The sequence below is a fragment of the Coregonus lavaretus genome (genome assembly GCF_964263955.1).
Source record: "Coregonus lavaretus genome assembly, chromosome: 34".
In the NCBI taxonomy this organism is placed as follows: Eukaryota; Metazoa; Chordata; class Actinopteri; order Salmoniformes; family Salmonidae; genus Coregonus; species Coregonus lavaretus.
This window is the reverse complement of record NC_140021.1, coordinates 35485324-35504243: the sequence shown is the minus strand read 5'-3', so window position 1 is coordinate 35504243 and position 18920 is coordinate 35485324. Positions and strand designations below refer to the sequence as shown.

The 18920-nt window shown below is 41.5% G+C and overlaps 1 pseudogene across 1 annotated transcript; it reads left to right on the top strand.

The window, feature by feature from the left end:
- Positions 1-610: 610 nt before the first annotated feature.
- Positions 611-7570, top strand: LOC311108929 (epidermal retinol dehydrogenase 2-like; annotated as a pseudogene). Its single transcript has 5 exons — positions 611-897; positions 5400-5532; positions 5862-5932; positions 6017-6203; positions 7451-7570. The product of its transcript is annotated as an epidermal retinol dehydrogenase 2-like (transcript).
- Positions 7571-18920: the final 11350 nt, after the last annotated feature.

Sequence of the window (18920 nt, the reverse complement as noted above, 5' to 3'; positions counted from 1 at the left end):
AGGAGACCACGCCCTCTGTATCCTGTGTACCGTTAAAGCCCATAGCCTGCCCTATATTATAGAATTGAACTTTGTCTATAGGTAGGCTAAAAGTGGTGTATGCCCCTACGATCTCCATGTGCAAATGTTAGATAAACACTGTTATAATAATAAGATAACCTAAATAGTTTTTTTGTTACTTTGATGCTCAATATCGGTTTCTGATACTTGGTCCCGTAAGGAAAGGGGTAAGTTAAACGCTGTGTAGTCTTATTTGAAGCTAAACTGAATTACGATGCATATTGTTGACGTGCTATGATTTAAATTTGAATCCTTATTCGTTTTCTTAGTTTAAACCACGATTCGGACATTGAAGATAGGAAGGGAAACAACCAACATGGGGAAGAAAACAATCAATTGTAAAGGTTTGCCTTTGATGCAGAATAAGGCCTATGGAAGCCCATAGCCTTATAACAGGCCTTACAATGATGTGATTTTGAAAGACGAAAGACAGTGTTTTTCGCCTTGAACCAATACCACCAGATATAGCCTATGCATAACGCATGAATTTACATTTTAACCCAACTTTAATCCATGCGATTTGATAGGTCCTCTACTACTAATCTTCAAGATGAACTTCACTCCGGAGACGCTACAGGTGCTGGTCTTGTCTATATACTATAACCTGGAGGCACTTGTAAAACTGTTCGTCCCTTCGCGGAAGAAGAGCGCTGCGGGAGAAACCGTCCTCATCACGGGGGCGGGTAGTGGCATCGGCAGGCTGATGGCCCTTGAGACATTAGACAGGAAGGCAACAAGGAAACTGTTCGACTGGTGAAGGAAAAGGGTGATACCGGGGTCTACTCATACATCTGTGACTGCAGCAACAAGGCAGAGGTGTACTCTGTGGCTGACCAGGTAGGTTTATACAGGTTTTATAGCTGTATGGTATGGATGTTATCAATCATGTTCTACCACTTTGCAGATAATAGTTTGAAGGTCTGTAGTATTTTTCAGAACATGCATACACTGATCTTCATAATGGTAATTTGAGATGCAAATACACTATATGGCCAAAAGTATGTGTACACCCCTTCAAATTAGAGGATTCGGCTATTTCAGCCACACCCGTTGCTGAAAGGTCTATAAAATCGAGCACACACCCATGCAATCTCCATAGACAAACATTGGCAGTAGAATGGCCAGTACTGAAGAGCTCAGTGACTTTCATTGTGGCACCGTCATAGGATGCCACCTTTACAACAAGTCAGTTCATCGAATTTCTGCCCTGCTAGAGCTGCCCCGGTCAACTTTAAGTGCCGTTGTGAAGTGGAAACGTCTAGGAGCAACAACATCTCAGCCGCGAAGTGGTAGGCTACACAAGCTCAGAGAACAGTGTATAGTGCATAAAAATTGTCTGTCCTCGGCAGTGGCGACCTGTCACTCAGGGCAGGTGGGCCAAAGCCCCATCTGTTTTGAGCCCCACCTGGTGGGGCAGCCAGCAAAAAATATGGAGCGTAGGGGTTGGTAATGTTCTCTAGTTGCGCCGTGATTGGCTCAGTGTTCTGTCACTCATGGGTACACTACGTCACCACAAAATCTACGGGGAGAGCTCGAAAAGTCAAGCCCCTTGGGTGCTGCCATAGAGTTACATTAGAAGTGCGCATCCAAGAAGGCTCAAGGTCATTGGCTACAGATAAAATGACGTAAAATCACGTTATATCTACCATAGCTTTGATTGGACAGATCATGTCAACATCATACTTTCAAAATCTTAGCTAGCAAGCTAGACAAGCAGTCATCATCATGAATCACATTGACAATCGACTTGCAAATCCTTTTCAATACTTGTCATATGAAGAGAAATTATAGATATAACGTATCGGTGTTCATCGGCCACTGGACATAAACATGACACAACAACTTGGAAATAGCAAATTCAACAACGAGTGGTTTGGAAGGAATCAGTGGCTAACTGCAAGCATTCCAAAGCAATCACTAGCCTGCTATTCAGTGGAGTGGGTGTGTGGTCCATGTCTGGGTTGAATACATAGGTTGAATACATTGGCCATGCTGTCAATCCAGCATAACTTCTGCCGTGTTCAAAACAACTGGAAACTCGGAAATGGGAAATCTCTGACTTCACTGAGTTCAAGAAAACTGGGAACTCTGGAAAAAATGTGCTCCGACTGGGAAAATACGTTTTGAACGGTCATCCAACTCAGAATTCCAGAGAATGCCAGAGTTTGATGACAAAGTTTGATGACAAAATTTGTCCACAAGAAGGACCGCCGCGCCACCTTCCTGTTCAAGTGAGCACAACAAGGTGAGTCCAAAAATATCTTGTATGCTGCTGCATAAATTATGTAATATGCAAAATATATGTATACAGTAGCTAAGAAAGTAATACTAAGGTATGTTGTGTAGTAAGCTGTTAGTAGCCCATGTGCCTCACCCTAATAATTTGGCCCCTTTCCCCCTCATAACTTAGTTTACTGTTCTGACTTGGTGGTGCACATAGCCTATACATAGCCTATAGCCTGTTTTAGAGAAATGTAATCATCAAATATTGTAAGAGCTTTCATTGTCTGCTTATATGCCCCCTTTATTTATCCTACAGTTCTGACTTGGTGTAGAGGGAGAATACTGTAAGAACGGCCCATGTTCTGAATTCTGTCGCTGTACATTTTAAAAGTGAACAAATAGTTACATTGACTACGTCCGTCCTAGCTCGCTCATTAATGTCTTAATCGAAATTACGGATTGCCTCTTATCCGCTCATCTCAATTGCCAGTAGAAACCACATTTGTTTAAGCAAGTCAGCCATATTAGCTAGTAAATTAGGCTGAATGAACTGTTTCGCTGCCAGACAAGGCTCCGCTGATAGCCAGGTGTAGCAGTGGTAAGGATTCACTCCACGGTGCTGAAAAGAAAGCTCTGCTGTTGGGACAGCTTTATGTAGGGCCTAACAGTTTGTGGGCACCGTTTGTCACCGTTTTAGTGCAATTAATGTATTGTTTAGTGTTGTGTTGTGTAGTGGCTTTGCTGGCATGGATCTCCCCCCAAAATGTTGAGTTGCCACACCAAGATGTACATGCTAAAATCGCTACTTGTCCTCGGTTGCAACACTCATTACCGTGTTCCAAACTGCCTCTGGAAGCAACATCAGCAAAATAACTGGTCATCGGGAGCTTCATGAAATGGAGCCGTACACAAGCCTAAGATCACCATGCGCAATGCCAAGCGTCGGCTGGAGTGGTGTAAAGCTCGCCGCCATTGGACTATGGAGCAGTGGAAACGCGTTCTCTAGTGATGAATCACGCTTCACCATCTGGCAGTCCGAAGACAAATCTGCGTTTGGCGGATGCCAGGAGAATGCTACCAGCCCGAATGCATAGTGCCAACTGTAAAGTTGGTCTCGGGCTGTTTTTCATGGTTCGGGCTAGGCCCCTTAGTTACAGTGAAGGGAAATCTTAACGCTACAGCATACAATGACATTCTAGATGATTCTGTGCTTCCAACTTTGTGGCAACAGTTTGGGGAAGGCCCTTTCCTGTTTCAGCATGACAATGCCCCTGTGCACAAAGCAAGGTCCATACAGAAATGGTTTGTCGAGATCGGTGTTGAAGAACTTGACTGGCCTGCACAGAGCCCTGACCTCAACCCCATCGAACACCTTTGGGATGAATTGGAACGCTGACTGCGATCCAGGCCTAAAAGCTCAACATCAGTGCCCGACCTCACTAATGCTCTTGTGGCTGAATGGACGCTAGTCCACGCAGCAATGTTCAAACATCTAGTGGAAAGCCTTCCCAGAAGAGTAGAGGCTGTTATAGCAGCAAAGGGGGGACCAACTTCATATTAATGCCCATGATTTTGGAATGAGATGTTCGACGAGCAGTTGTCCACATACTTTTGGCCATGTAGTGTATATAGCAAAGCTTCTTCCTGAAACCATCCAAATGTATGTGAGAGGGAAGATTCATATTTACATAACTGAATGATCAACCCAATGTATATTCTACTGTACAATAACTCAAAGGGCCTCCATGCTTTGGGGAGAAATGTTATGTTACAGCCTTATTCTAAAATGGATTAAATAAAAAATAATCCTCATCAATCTACACACAATAGCCCAGAATGATGAAGCAAAAACAGGTTTTTAGAAATTCTTGCAAATCCTTCATGAAAACCTGCTCCTGATTGCTCAGGACCTCAGACTGGGGCGAAGGTTCACCTTCCAACAGGACAACGACCCTAAGCACACAGCCAAGACAACACAGGAGTGGCTTCGGGACAAGTATCTGAATGTCCTTGAGTGGCCCAGTCAGAGCCCGGACTTGAAAACTATCTAACATCTCCGGAGAGACCTGAAAATAGCTGTGCAGCGACGCTCCCCATCCAACCTGACAGATTTTGAGAGGATCTGCAGAGAAGAATGGGAGAAACTCACCAAATACAGGTGTGCCAAGCTTGTAGCGTCATACCCAAGAACATTCAAGGCTGTAATCGCTGCCAAAGTGCTTCAACAAAGTACTGAGTAAACGGTCTGAATACTTATGTAAATGTGATATCAGTTTTTTATTTTTAATAAATGTGCAAAAATGTCTAAAAACTTGCTTTTGTTTTGTCATCATGGGGTATTGTGTGTAGATTGATGTGGGGAAAAATCTATGTAATTAAATTTTCGAATAAGGTTGTAACATAATAAAATGCGGAAAAAGCCAAGGGGTCTGAATCCTTTCCGAATGCACTGTATATGCTCTGTTCAGGCAAGCCTCTAGCCTTTTGGGGGCCCTAAGCGAGATTTGGTTGGCACAATTTAAAGCAAATTTCCTTAAATTCTACACATCTTGCCATGACTTTGCTATGTTAATGATATCTGAGTGACTAACAAAAGGCTCCCTGGAGGTCAGGGACCCTGGGCACGTGCCCTGCGTGACCGGTCGGTACTCGGCCATGATTACTACAAGTTTAGATAGCTGGCTAGACTAATTTACCAATTAAAAAATTGTTAGCTGACATGACTAATTGAGTGACTGTCAGTGACTGACATCACAAAATACAAATTGCTGATGCACAACCAAATGTCGAACTTGCACCTTGTGTATTCCACTATTCTAACTCTCAACAGTAAGTCGAGACCCCGAATGAGTTCCTCTTATATCGCCCTTTGTTCAAGTCCACTTCATGACTACAGCTCAGATCCCACAATATTCACATTTCTGGGATCCAGTGCATGGGTATTGGTTAGATATGGGAAATCACAGTCATACTCTGCCAGAGGGCCTGCAGAGATTAGTGGTCATCATGACCAGCATGTGACCAATCTGTGTACCTTGTAGATTTAGGCTCGGTTCCATTTCTGTTCTTAGCCTCTTACATCCATACAACATGCTATATTATGTGTTGATTGACAGGTGAAAAAGGGAAGTGGGCGATTTGACAATCCTTATAAACAATGCAGGCATTGTGACGGGGAGGAAGATCATGGATGCTCCCGACAGCCTGATTGAGAAGTCTATGGAGGTGAACTCCAATGCTCACTTATGGGTGAGTTGGAATGTGTCATACTTTATCATCAACAGTTTGGCTTTTCCCACGACAAGTCTCAGAGTAAAAGAGCAGCAGTTGACATAGGATGTGTCCATGGAAATAACTCTTAGCGTAACACAACATGCTTATATCAATATCCTGTAGGTGTAAAGATAAACACAGAAGACTTAAAACAAATACTGGGACAAGGAGACAAAGGATATGTTCAAAATAACAAAATAATCTAATATCATAGTGCCCATGGGGTATTTCTACTTCCACTGTGATGAAGATATGCATATTGACAGCAAAGTAATGCTCAACCATGATCATCTGTTTTTCCCCAGACTTACAAAGCGTTTCTCCCGGCAATGATAACCAGTAACCATGGTCACGTGGTCAGAGATGCAAGAGGAATGTAATGTAAAGTGTGACCAATTTGTATTTGTATGATGTCCGTTTGGGGCAGGCAATTCATTGATTCTCTGCTGTGAACACTCAGAGTAATCCATTCCCATTCCTGTACTCTCTGTCTGTGCTCAGATTACTGTGCCAGTAAATTTGCAGCTGTGGGCCTCGCTGAGTCTGTGGCGCTGGAGCTGCGAGCGACAAAGACAGACGGAGTGAAGACCACCATCGTGTGTCCCTTTCTTCATCAACACAGGGATGTTTGACGGCGCTAACACCAAGTGGGTTCACCGTACTGCAACACACACACACGTTCTACTACCTTAAGCTTTGTATGGCAGAGGAAGTGTTGCCACGGTAGGAGACATTGTGGAAATGTGTACAATGTTGCACTGTGCTATATGTAGCAGCTAGACAATAGAAATGTATGCTCTGCTTCACTTTGCTTGACGGTGAAATTGTACTTTGTCATTATGTTTGGAGCAACAATAGAAATATTATCTAGACCAGGTTTCTTAAATGGAAGCAAACGGAACGAAACGTGGATAAACATACCTGAATTTGTCCAATAGAAACTCTCGTTTACAACTGTTGGACTAAAGACTAGACCCTATATCAGCTAGATGCAGGCAAGATTGTGCAAGGCGGTATTGAATGTGTCAATATCTGTCATCTTGATTACTCAAATTTCTCTCTACCTGTTCACCTACGTTATAAACTTTCATTCATAGTCTAGGTTGTAGAGTTTCATGTAGTAAGTAGTCTAAACCTTTCGATGTTACATTGAGCTGGGTGAACGGAATATGAATGATTGTCATCCAACATGCTGTAATAGAAATAAGGCCATGCTCATTAAAAATATAATCATCCTCCCTCATCTTAAACGAAACCGACCGCCACTGATGCACACACATTTATACTTACTCTACACACACACTCACTCACATATAATCATCGTTTACGCTGCTGCTACTCTGTTTATCATATATCCTGATGCCTAGTCCCCTTACCCCTATACATATCTACCTCCATCACTCCAGTATCCCTGCACATTGTAAATATGGTACTGGAACTAACCCTGTATATAGCTTCTTACTTTCTTATTTTTGTTCTACTTTATGTTATTTTTAGTGCTACATTGAAATTGATTACTACATTGTTGGGTTTGGAGCTTGCAAGAAAGGCATTTCACTATACTTGTGCACGTGACATTAAAACTTGAAACTAAACACAATTGATGGGTTCCTTTGCGAAAGTAACAGCCCTTGTTCTCCAAACAGATATTTGTTTTCCAAAGTTTATGGGTTTTATATCTTTAAAGGAACAGAATGAAGGCAGAAACTGATTACTGAGTCCAATGTTCATGGTGGCATAACATTTTAAGGATTTGATCCATGAAGTGAAATTAAAAAGGGAAGTGTGCAGTGCGTTTTTAGATGTAGATTCACACTAGAGTGTGCCAGCCCATTCCTTTGAACTGTTGATCAGTGAGAGAAATGTTTGTTTTTGTTTTGGGTGCTTCCTGCAGATGGCCCACTCTCATGCCCATTCTGGAACCTGACTATGTGGCCAAAAGGATCCTCCGTGCTATCCAAAACAAGTGTACCTGTGTATGCCTCGGAGCCTCTACCTCGTCCTCAAGAAGTGAGTACTGTACCAAACACCATACATTAATTCCAAAATTGACCCCAGGCCCCTACCTCCCCAGCCCCAGTCGTCATTTAGGTTTAAATGTAATTAAAACGGTTTTGCCTATATTTATGCATTATCTTTGTTTACAAAATCACAGCAGTCAAGTGTCATATTTTTTTTCAATAGAAGCATCTACCTGTGAAGGGGGTCTACCTGCTACTAGTACCCAAAAGCATTCTGCAATTGTGTTTGACTACATTATATGCTACTTTAAATATACTTATTGAGGACTCAGAAGGAAAGTAAAACTATTTGTATTTATTAAGTTATTATTATACAGGGAATTGATCCACCCAACACTGCTCCAGCCTCTCCAACCTAATGTGTGTTTGTGTATATGTGTGTGTGTTTGTATATCGGAGGGGTTCGGGGGGAAAAAAGCACAATACACATTCCCATCACATATGGACTTACAAAGTATATATATACACTACCGTTCAAAAGTTTGGGGTCACTTAGAAATGTCCTTGTTTTCGAAAGAAAATCACTTTTTTTTGCCCATTAAAATAACATCAAATTGATCAGAAATACAGTGTAGACATTGTTAATGATGTAAATGGCTATTGTAGCTGGAAACGGCTGATTTATTATGGAATATCTACATAGGCGTACAGAGGCCCATTATCAGCAACCATTAGTCCTGTGTTCCAATGGCACGTTGTGTTTGCTAAGTTTATCATTTTAAAAAGGCTAGTTGATCATTAGAAAACACTTTTGGATGGAAACCTGGTTACTGTGGACCGAGATGGGCATTGTTGTAATACTAGGTCAAGATATAGGGGCTCAATTCAACCAAATCCACATTGCAGTATTTTCACAGCAACATAGAAACATAGGGCCCACGTGGTTAAATAAGACAGCAGAATGGTTTAGGGACCTACATATGTGTGCGCCGAGGTGGGAGTTGTGTAACTAAAGCCACTGCATAAATATTGTTGTTTGTCCCTAAATATGGACAGACACCAACCAGATTGATCTGGTACTAATGCAGGTGAGCCTTCATTGTGTCAAATGTTGTGGGGGCTGTAAGCACAGGAGTGAGAGCGATTGAGAGCTGGAATATGTTGTTTGTGGTGGTGCTAGAGACTGCGCCAGAGCTCCGAGTGACTAATATGGGCCCGCCACAGAGGATACTTGACTTGACAGCCTAGGTGGAGAGGCGCGAGTGTAAACAAAGAGTGGAGGGGCGATTGGTGAGGGACAGAGAGTAGCAGGTGGGTTGTAAGCACAACACACACATATTTAGAGTACACACATGTACACTTTCCTGACATGTACATGAACTCGTATACACCCACCCACGTGTAGTCATTTCACAAAAACAAGGTGATATACACCACAAAATAAATACAAATAAATAAATAAAAATGTTCAATGTACCTGTAGCTGTTATGTCATGTTTATTTAGTGTTTATGGATGTGTTACGAATTCTTTGGATGGTAGTTCATGTTAATACTTTATATCACAAACACTATAAACTCACAGGCATTGGCTTCAGAGTTGGTGCGAAAATGTCATTAACAGTATGATTACAGCACAGCCTAGACAGGAACTGGGAATGTAGACATTTTCTCTACCACAGACTCTGCTTCTGCTTCTCTACTGTAACACTGGGACAGAGTTTCACTTGTTAATAGGACTATGACCACACTGCAAGGAGGAGAATAATATTGCAACACACACACACAGACTTGCTAATCTGAGAACACTGCTTCATCTAAGGATTCAGTGACTTTAATTCTAAACTGCGTCTGAGCCCTTCAGTACCTTCATACAGGCCTAAAACTCCCACTCTTAAAGCTGCATTTTGAAAGAAATCCTATTGCTAATTACTAATTGCAACTAATTTAATGAAAAGGTATTCCTTGAATTTGATTGAAGTGCCAAAAATGCATAAATTGGAGAGATGATTAACTCACAAAAGAGAACCTGGATTCTAAGGTGGACATTTAGTCAGTTGAGATTTAGCTGGAAGAATGAGAAAGCAACTCAGAGAAAGAGAGAGAGACATGATAGATAGATATAGTGCCTTTAGAAAGTATTCATACCCCTTTACTTATTCCACATTTTGTTGTGTTGCAGCCTGAATTCATGTAGAAGTGTTTAGAAACATATTATATTCTTATTTACAATATAAGTGACTCCAAAATGACACAATACATTATTTACAATTCATTTGTATTGGGCACAAAATAATCTGAAACAAACAGCAAATGCATCCAACAAATGTGTAAAGTCACAAGCTTGATGTAGTCATTGCGTGCTATGAATAGGGGACCAAATACTTAACTTTTTACTACTTTAATACACATAAAAGTGAATTTGTCCCAATACTTTTGGTCCCCTAAAATGGTGTGACTATGTACAAAAAGTGCTGTAATTTCTAAATGGTTCAACCGATATGAATTAAAATACCCTCAAATTAAAGCTGACAGTCTGCACTTTAACCTCAGTCATTGTATCATTTCAAATCCAAAGTGCTGGAGTAGAGCCAAAACAACTAAAAAATGGTCACTGTCACAATACATTTGGAGCTCACTGTAGATAGATAGATGACTCACCTATTGCTCCTGTATCAATTGTAATCAAGCTCTACCTCCTGATGGAAATCTGTATGGAAATCTGCACACTGCCACAAAGCCTTTGATGGTTCCTATTGAACTTTATGAGTCCCTAGCATTTCTGTCAGTCATAAAGGCATTTTGTTTGATTATTGAAATTTGAAGTGCATCAGCTGTTTACAGCATGGCTTTACTGCACATACAGTACAGTGGGGAAAAATAGTATTTAGTCAGCCACCAATTGTGCAAGTTCTTCCACTTAAAAAGATGAGAGAGGCCTGTAATTTTCATCATAGGTACACGTCAACTATGACAGACAAATTGAGAAAAAAATATCCAGAAAATCACATTGTAGGATTTTTAATGAATTTATTTGCATATTATGGTGGAAAATAAGTATTTGGTCACCTACAAACAAGCAAGAGTTCTGGCTCTCACAGACCTGTAAGTTCTTCTTTAAAAGGCTCATCTGTCCTCCACTCGTTACCTGTATTAATGGCACCTGTTTGAACTTGTTATCAGTATAAAAGACACCTGTCCACAACCTCAAACAGTCACACTCCAAACTCCACTATGGCCAAGACCAAAGAGCTGTCAAAGGACACCAGAAACAAAATTGTAGACCTGCACCAGGCTGGGAAGACTGAATCAGCAATAGGTAAGCAGCTTGGTTTGAAGAAATCAACTGTGGGAGCAATTATTAGGAAATGGAAGACATACAAGACCACTGATAATCTCCCTCGATCTGGGGCTCCACGCAAGATCTCACCCCGTGGGATCAAAATGATCACAAGAACGGTGAGCAAAAATCCCAGAACCACACGGGGGACCTAGTGAATGACCTGCAGAGAGCTGGGACCAAAGTAACAAAGCCTACCATCAGTAACACACTACGCCGCCAGGGACTCAAATCCTGCAGTGCCAGACGTGTCCCCCTGCTTAAGCCAGTACATGTCCAGGCCCGTCTGAAGTTTGCTAGAGTGCATTTGGATGATCCAGAAGAGGATTGGGAGAATGTCATATGGTCAGATGAAACCAAAATATAACTTTTTGGTAAAAACTCAACTCGTCGTGTTTGGAGGACAAAGAATGCTGAGTTGCATCCAAAGAACACCATACCTACTGTGAAGCATGGGGGTGGAAACATCATGCTTTGGGGCTGTTTTTCTGCAAAGGGACCAGGACGACTGATCCGTGTAAAGGAAAGAATGAATGGGGCCATGTATCATGAGATTTTGAGTGAAAACCTCCTTCCATCAGCAAGGGCATTGAAGATGAAACGTGGCTGGGTCTTTCAGCATGACAATGATCCCAAACACACCGGAGTGGCTTCGTAAGAAGCATTTCAAGGTCCTGGAGTGGCCTTGCCAGTCTCCAGATCTCAACCCCATAGAAAATCTTTGAAGGGAGTTGAAAGTCCGTGTTTTCCAGCGACAGCCCCAAAACATCACTGCTCTAGAGGAGATCTGCATGGAGGAATGGGCCAAAATACCAGCAACAGTGTGTGAAAACCTTGTGAAGACTTACAGAAAACGTTTGACCTGTGTCATTGTCAACAAAGGGTATATAACAAAGTATTGAGAAACTTTTGTTATTGACCAAATACTTATTTTCCACCATAATTTGCAAATAAATTCATAAAAAATCCTACAATGTGATTTTCTGGATTTTTTTTCTCATTTTGTCTGTCATAGTTGACGTGTACCTATGATGAAAATTACAGGCCTCTCTCATCTTTTTAAGTGGGAGAACTTGCACAATTGGTGGCTGACTAAATACTTTTTTCCCCCACTATATATATATATATATATATATATATATATATATATATATATACACACACAGTGAGGGAAAAAAGTATTTGATCCCCTGCTGATTTTGTACGTTTGCCCACTGACAAAGAAATTATCAGTCTATAATTTTAATGGTAGGTTTATTTGAACAGTGAGAGACAGAATAACAACAAAAAAATCCAGAAAAATGCATGTAAAAAAAATTATAAATTGGTTTGCATTTTAATGAGGGAAATAAGTATTTGACCCCTCTGCAAAACATTACTTAGTACTTGGTGGCAAAACCCTTGTTGGCAATCACAGAGGTCAGACGTTTCTTGTAGTTGGCCACCAGGTTTGCACACATCTCAGGAGGGATTTTGTCCCACTCCTCTTTGCAGATCTTCTCCAAGTCATTAAGGTTTCGAGGCTGACGTTTGGCAACTCGAACCTTCAGCTCCCTCCACAGATGTTCAATGGGATTAAGGTCTGGAGCCTGGCTAGGCCACTCCAGGACCTTAATGTGCTTCTTCTTGAGCCACTCCTTTGTTGCCTTGGCCGTGTGTTTTGGGTTATTGTCATACTGGAATACCCATCCACGGCCCATTTTCAATGCCCTGGCTGAGGGAAGGAGGTTCTCACCCAAGATTTGACGGTACATGGCCCCGTCCATCATCCCTTTGATGCGGTGAAGTTTTCCTGTCCCCTTAGAAGAAAAACACCCCCAAAGCATAATGTTTCCACCTCCATGTTTGACGGTGGGGATGGTGTTCTTGGGGTAATAGGCTGCATTCCTCCTCCTCCAAACACGGCGAGTTGAGTTGATGCCAAAGAGCTCCATTTTGGTCTCATCTGACCACAACACATTCACCCAGTTCTCCTCTGAATCATTCAGATGTTCATTGGCAAACTTCAGACGGGCATGTATATGTGCTTTCTTGAGCAGGGGGACCTTGCGGGCGCTGCAGGATTTCAGTCCTTCACGGCATAGTGTGTTAACAATTGTTTTCTTGGTGACGATGGTCCCTGCTGCTTTGAGATCATTGACAAGATCCCCCCGTGTAGTTTTGGGCTGATTCCTCACCGTTCTCATGATCATTGCAACTCCACGAGGTGAGATCTTGCATGGAGCCCCAGGCCGAGGGAGATTGACAGTTCTTTTGTGTTTCTTCCATTTGCGAATAATCGCACCAACTGTTGTCACCTTCTCACCAAGCTGCTTGGCGATGGTCCTGTAGCCCATTCCAGCCTTGTGTAGGTCTACAATCTTGTCCCTGACATTCTTGGAGAGCTCTTTGGTCTTGGCCATGGTGGAGAGTTTGGAATCTGATTGATTGATTGCTTCTGTGGACAGGTGTCTTTTATACAGGTAACAAGCTGAGATTAGGAGCACTCCGTTTAAGAGTGTGCTCCTAATCTCAGCTCGTTACCTGTATAAAAGACACCTGGGAGCCAGAAATCTTTCTGATTGAGAGGGGGTCAAATACTTATTTCCCTCATTAAAATGCAAATCAATTCATAACATTTTGTTGTTGTTATTCTTTCTCTCACTATTCAAATAAACCTACCATTAAAATTATAGACTGATAATTTCTTTGTCAGTGGGCAAACGTACAAAATCAGCAGGGGATCAAATACTTTTTTTCCCTCACTGTATATATATATATATACATACACACACACACAGTGGGGAGAACAAGTATTTGATACACTGCCGATTTTGCAGGTTTTCCTACTTACAAAGCATGTAGAGGTCTGTAATTTTTATCATAGGTACACTTCAACTGTGAGAGACGGAATCTAAAACAAAAATCCAGAAAATCACATTGTATGATTTTTAAGTAATTAATTTGCATTTTATTGCATGACATAAGTATTTGATACATCAGAAAAGCAGAACTTAATATTTGGTACAGAAACCTTTGTTTGCAATTACAGAGATCATACGTTTCCTGTAGGTCTTGACCAGGTTTGCACACACTGCAGCAGAGATTTTGGCCCACTCCTCCATACAGACCTTCTCCAGATCCTTCAGGTTTCGGGGCTGTCGCTGGGCAATACGGACTTTCAGCTCCCTCCAAAGATTTTCTATTGGGTTCAGGTCTGGAGACTGGCTAGGCCACTCCAGGACCTTGAGATGCTTCTTACGGAGCCACTCCTTAGTTGCCCTGGCTGTGTGTTTCGGGTCGTTGTCATGCTGGAAGACCCAGTCACGACCCATCTTCAATGCTCATACTGAGGGAAGGAGGTTGTTGGCAAAGATCTCGCGATACATGGCCCCATCCATCCTCCCCTCAATACGGTGTAGTCGTCCTGTCCCCTTTGCAGAAAAGCATCCCCAAAGAATGATGTTTCCACCTCCATGCTTCACGGTTGGGATGGTGTTCTTGGGGTTGTACTCATCCTTCTTCTTCCTCCAACACGGCGAGTGGAGTTTAGACCAAAAAGCTCTATTTTTGTCTCATCAGACCACATGACCTTCTCCCATTCCTCCTCTGGATCATCCAGATGGTAATTGGCAAACTTCAGACGGGCCTGGACATGCGCTGGCTTGAGCAGGGGGACCTTGCGTGCGCTGCAGGATTTTAATCCATGACGGCGTAGTGTGTTACTAATGGTTTTCTTTGAGACTGTGGTCCCAGCTCTCTTCAGGTCATTGACCAGGTCCTGCCGTGTAGTTCTGGGCTGATCCCTCACCTTCCTCATGATCATTGATGCCCCATGAGGTGAGATCTTGCATGGAGCCCCAGACCGAGGGTGAATGACCAGCCTTGTGCAGGTCTACAATTTTATCCCTGATGTCCTTACACAGCTCTCTGGTCTTGGCCATTGTGGAGAGGTTGGAGTCTGTTTGATTGAGTGTGTGGACAGGTGTCTTTTATACAGGTAACGAGTTCAAACAGGTGCAGTTAATACAGGTAATGAGTGGAGAACAGGAGGGCTTCTTAAAGAAAAACTAACAGGTCTGTGAGAGCCGGAATTCTTACTGGTTGGTAGGTGATCAAATACTTATGTCATGCAATAAAATGCAAATTAATTACTTAAAAATCATACAATGTGATTTTCTGGATTTTTGTTTTAGATTCCGTCTCTCACAGTTGAAGTGTACCTATGATAAAAAATTACAGACCTCTACATGCTTTGTAAGTAGGAAAACCTGCAAAATCGACAGTTTATCAAATACTTGTTCTCCCCACTGTACATACATATACACACACATATATACACACACACACACATATACATATATATACACATATATACACGTGTTTGTTTTGGGCTTCGTCCCCGTCGTTTTCCATGACGTACCTTATGTTGGGTAGAGTAATAAAAAAAACTGTTACGCATTCCTGCACCTGTCTTCTATCAGTATACAACGTGACACATTGAGGAGGAGGTGTTATGGTGTGGGCGTGCTTTGCTGGTGACACTGTCTGTGATTTATTTAGAATTCAAGGCACACTTAACCAGCATGGCTACCTCAGCACTCTGCAGCGATACGCCATCCCATCTGGTTTGGGCTTAGTGGGAGTATAATTAGTTTTTCAACAGGACAATGACCCAACACACCTCCAGGCTATGTAAGGGCTATTTTACCAAGAAGGAGAGTGATGGAGTGCTGCATCAGATGACCTCCAAAAAAATAAAAATCCCCTGACCTCAACCAAATTGAGATAGTTTGGGATGAGTCGGACCACAGAGTGAAGGAAAAGCAGCCAACAGGTGCTCAGCATATGTGGGAACTCCTTCAAGACTTTTGGAAAAGCATTCCAGGTGAAGCTGGTTGAGAGAATGCCAATTGTGCAAAGCTGTCATCAAGGCAAAGGGTGGCTATTTGAAAAATCTCAAGTATAACATATATTTGGATTTGTTTAACACTTTTTTGGTTACTACATGATTCCATGTGTGTTATTTCATAGTTTTGATGTCTTCACTATTATTCTACAATGTAGAAAATAGTAAAAATAAAGAAAACCCTTGAATGAGTTGGTGATCTAAAACTTTTGACCGGTAGTGTATCCTACATTTTAAAACACTTTTCCGGCTATTATAATGGAAGTAATATTTCAGTTTTTTTTTATGGAAGTAATGTATATCCTACATACCTGTACATTAAATACATTGTAGTATTTGATTGTTAATGTGCAAATAATTATTGCATACGAAGGATGTACAAAAGAGCCATTAACAGTATGCTTGTATGAAACTCTGCTGACTAATTCTGCCATATATGTTGCTTCCTCTTGTGTTTTACTATTGTGTGGGAAAATGAAGTAAATGTGTGCTCTTACGCCATTGGATATTCACGTCCAATGAGATTTCTCTTCTGGAGAGTCACTTGAAATGTATTAATTATTTACAAAAGCTGGTAGCTTAAAGCGGTTGTTGAATGATTTCTTTCTCTTATGTATTTGATTTGAAGTATATGTATTTTTAGCCTTAATTATGTTGTCTTATTATGTAGATATTTCATCAGTATCCGCATCAAAAATGTATTTAAAAAAAAAAAGTTGTAATACATTGCCATGGAAATAAAGCTGCTAAGAAACTTTAATAATTTTATAATATGCCAAAGTACACTTTGAAGGTTGCTGTTGTTCTTTTAACTTATGTGATAGTGTGAAATGATGGCACATATCATCATTATTCATTTGCAGCCATGGTTATCATTTCAGATTATCCCAATCGTTCATCATGTCTTAATGATTTACCATGCCTCATATTAATATGGAAAGTTGTGCATGTTTGGAAAGCCTTAAATGTGTTTCTTTGTGCCATTCAAAAAAAGTAGGACATCTGTTGCAAGTGATAGGTTGGCACTGATTAAGAGACATTGTTAACTTGATTGCTTGTTTGACTATTATTGCAACTCTTAATCTGTGCTCTGAGAGCCACAATGTTGTAGTGCACACCTATTGTATGCAGGAGGTTGTTGATAATAGGTATAATCTCAACATTTGCCATGGAAAAACACGCAATGAATCAGCAAAGCGGGAGCATCCTCACAGTATTAGTGGTCAGTCACCCTTAAGACATTTAACAACCCTCCTTATCAGTCCCTGATTAGAGGGGAACAATGAAAACCAACCTTGCTGCAGACCTCTATACCCAGATTTCAGAAAGCAGGGTAATGTGTGGGTGAGTCTGTAATTAAAGCACCCCCAGTGTGAGTGGCTCTGGAACAGTAATGCAAAAGCAATAGCTCAGTCTGCTGGCATAAAACCGAAACTACATTACATGATAAAAATATATACAGTGCCTTCAGAAAGTATTCACACCTCTTGACTTTTTCCATATTTTGTTGTGTTACAGCCTGAATTGAAAATGGATTAAATTGAGATTTTTTGTCACTGGCCTACACACACACACACACACACACAATACCCCATAATGTCAAAGTGGAATTTTGTTTTTCATAATGTTTACAAATTAATAAAAAATGAAAAGCTGAAATGCCTTGAGTCAAGTATTCAACCCTTTTGTTATGACAAGCCTAAATAAGTTCAGGAGTAGAAATGTGCTTAACAAGTCACATGACAAGTTGCATGGACATGTGCAATAGTGTTTAACATGATTTTTGAATGAATACCTCATCTCTGTACCCCACATATACAATTATCTGTCAGGTCCCTCAGTCGAGCAGTGAATTTCAAACACAGATTCAACCACAAAGACCAGAGAGGTTTTCCAATGCCTCACAAAAAAATGGCACCTATTGGTAGATGGGTATAAAAAAAAGCTGACATTGAATATCCCTTTGAGCATGATGAAGTTGATATTACACTTTGGATGGTGTATCAATACACCCAGTCACTACAAAGTCACAGGAGTCCTCCTAACTCAGTTGCCGGAGAAGAAGGAAACCACTCAGGTATTTCCCTGTAAGGACAAAGGTGACTTTAAAACAGTTACAGAGTTTAATGGCTGTGATAGGAGAAAACTGAGGATGGATCAACAACATTGTAGTTACTCCACAATGACAGAGTGAAAAGGAAGCCTGTACAGAATAGAAATATCCCCAAACATGCATCCTGTTCACAATAAGGCACTAAAGTAAAACTACAAAAAAATGTGGCAAACAAATTAACCTTTTGTCCTGAATAAAAAGCGTTATGTTTGGGGCAAATCCAATACAACACATTACGGAGTACCACTCTCCAAATTTTCAAGCATAGTGGTAGCTGCATCATGTTATGTGTATGCAGAGTTTTTCAGGATAAAACAGAAACGTAATGGAGCTAAGCACAGGCAAAATCCTGGAGGAAAACCTGGTTCAGTCTGGTGGAAAGCAGACTGAACCAGGTTTTCCTCTAGGACAATGCAAATAGTGTGGGTAGCCATGATTAGCTGTTCAGGAGTCTTATGGCTTGGGGGTTGAAGCTGTTAAGAAGCCTTTTGGACCTAGACTTAGCGCTCCGGTACTGCATGCCGTGCGGTAGCAGAGAGAACAGTCTATGACTAGGGTGGTTGGAGTCTTTGACAATTTTTAGGGCCTTCCTCTGACACCGCCTGGTATAGAGTTCTTGGATGGCAGGAAGCTTGAACCCAGTGATGTACTGGGCCGTACGCACTACCCTGTGTAGTACCTTGCGGTCGGAGGCCAAGCAGTTGCCATACCAGGCGGTGATGCAACCAGTCAGGATGCTCTCAATGGTGCAGCTGTAGAACTTTTTGAGGATCTGAGGACCCATGCCAAATCTTTTCATTCTCCTAAGGGGAAATAGGTTTTGTCGTGCCCTCTTTACGACTGTCTTGGTGTGTTTGGACCATGATAGTTTGTTGGTGATGTGGACACCAAGCAACTTGAAGCTCTCAACCTGTTCCACTACAGCCCCATCGATGAGAATGGGGGCGTGCTCAGTCCTCTTTTTTCCCCCTGTAGTCCACAATCATCTCCTTTGTCTTGATCACGTTGAGGGAGAGGTTGTTATCCTGGCACCACACGGCCAGGTCTCTCTCCCTTCGTTGTCG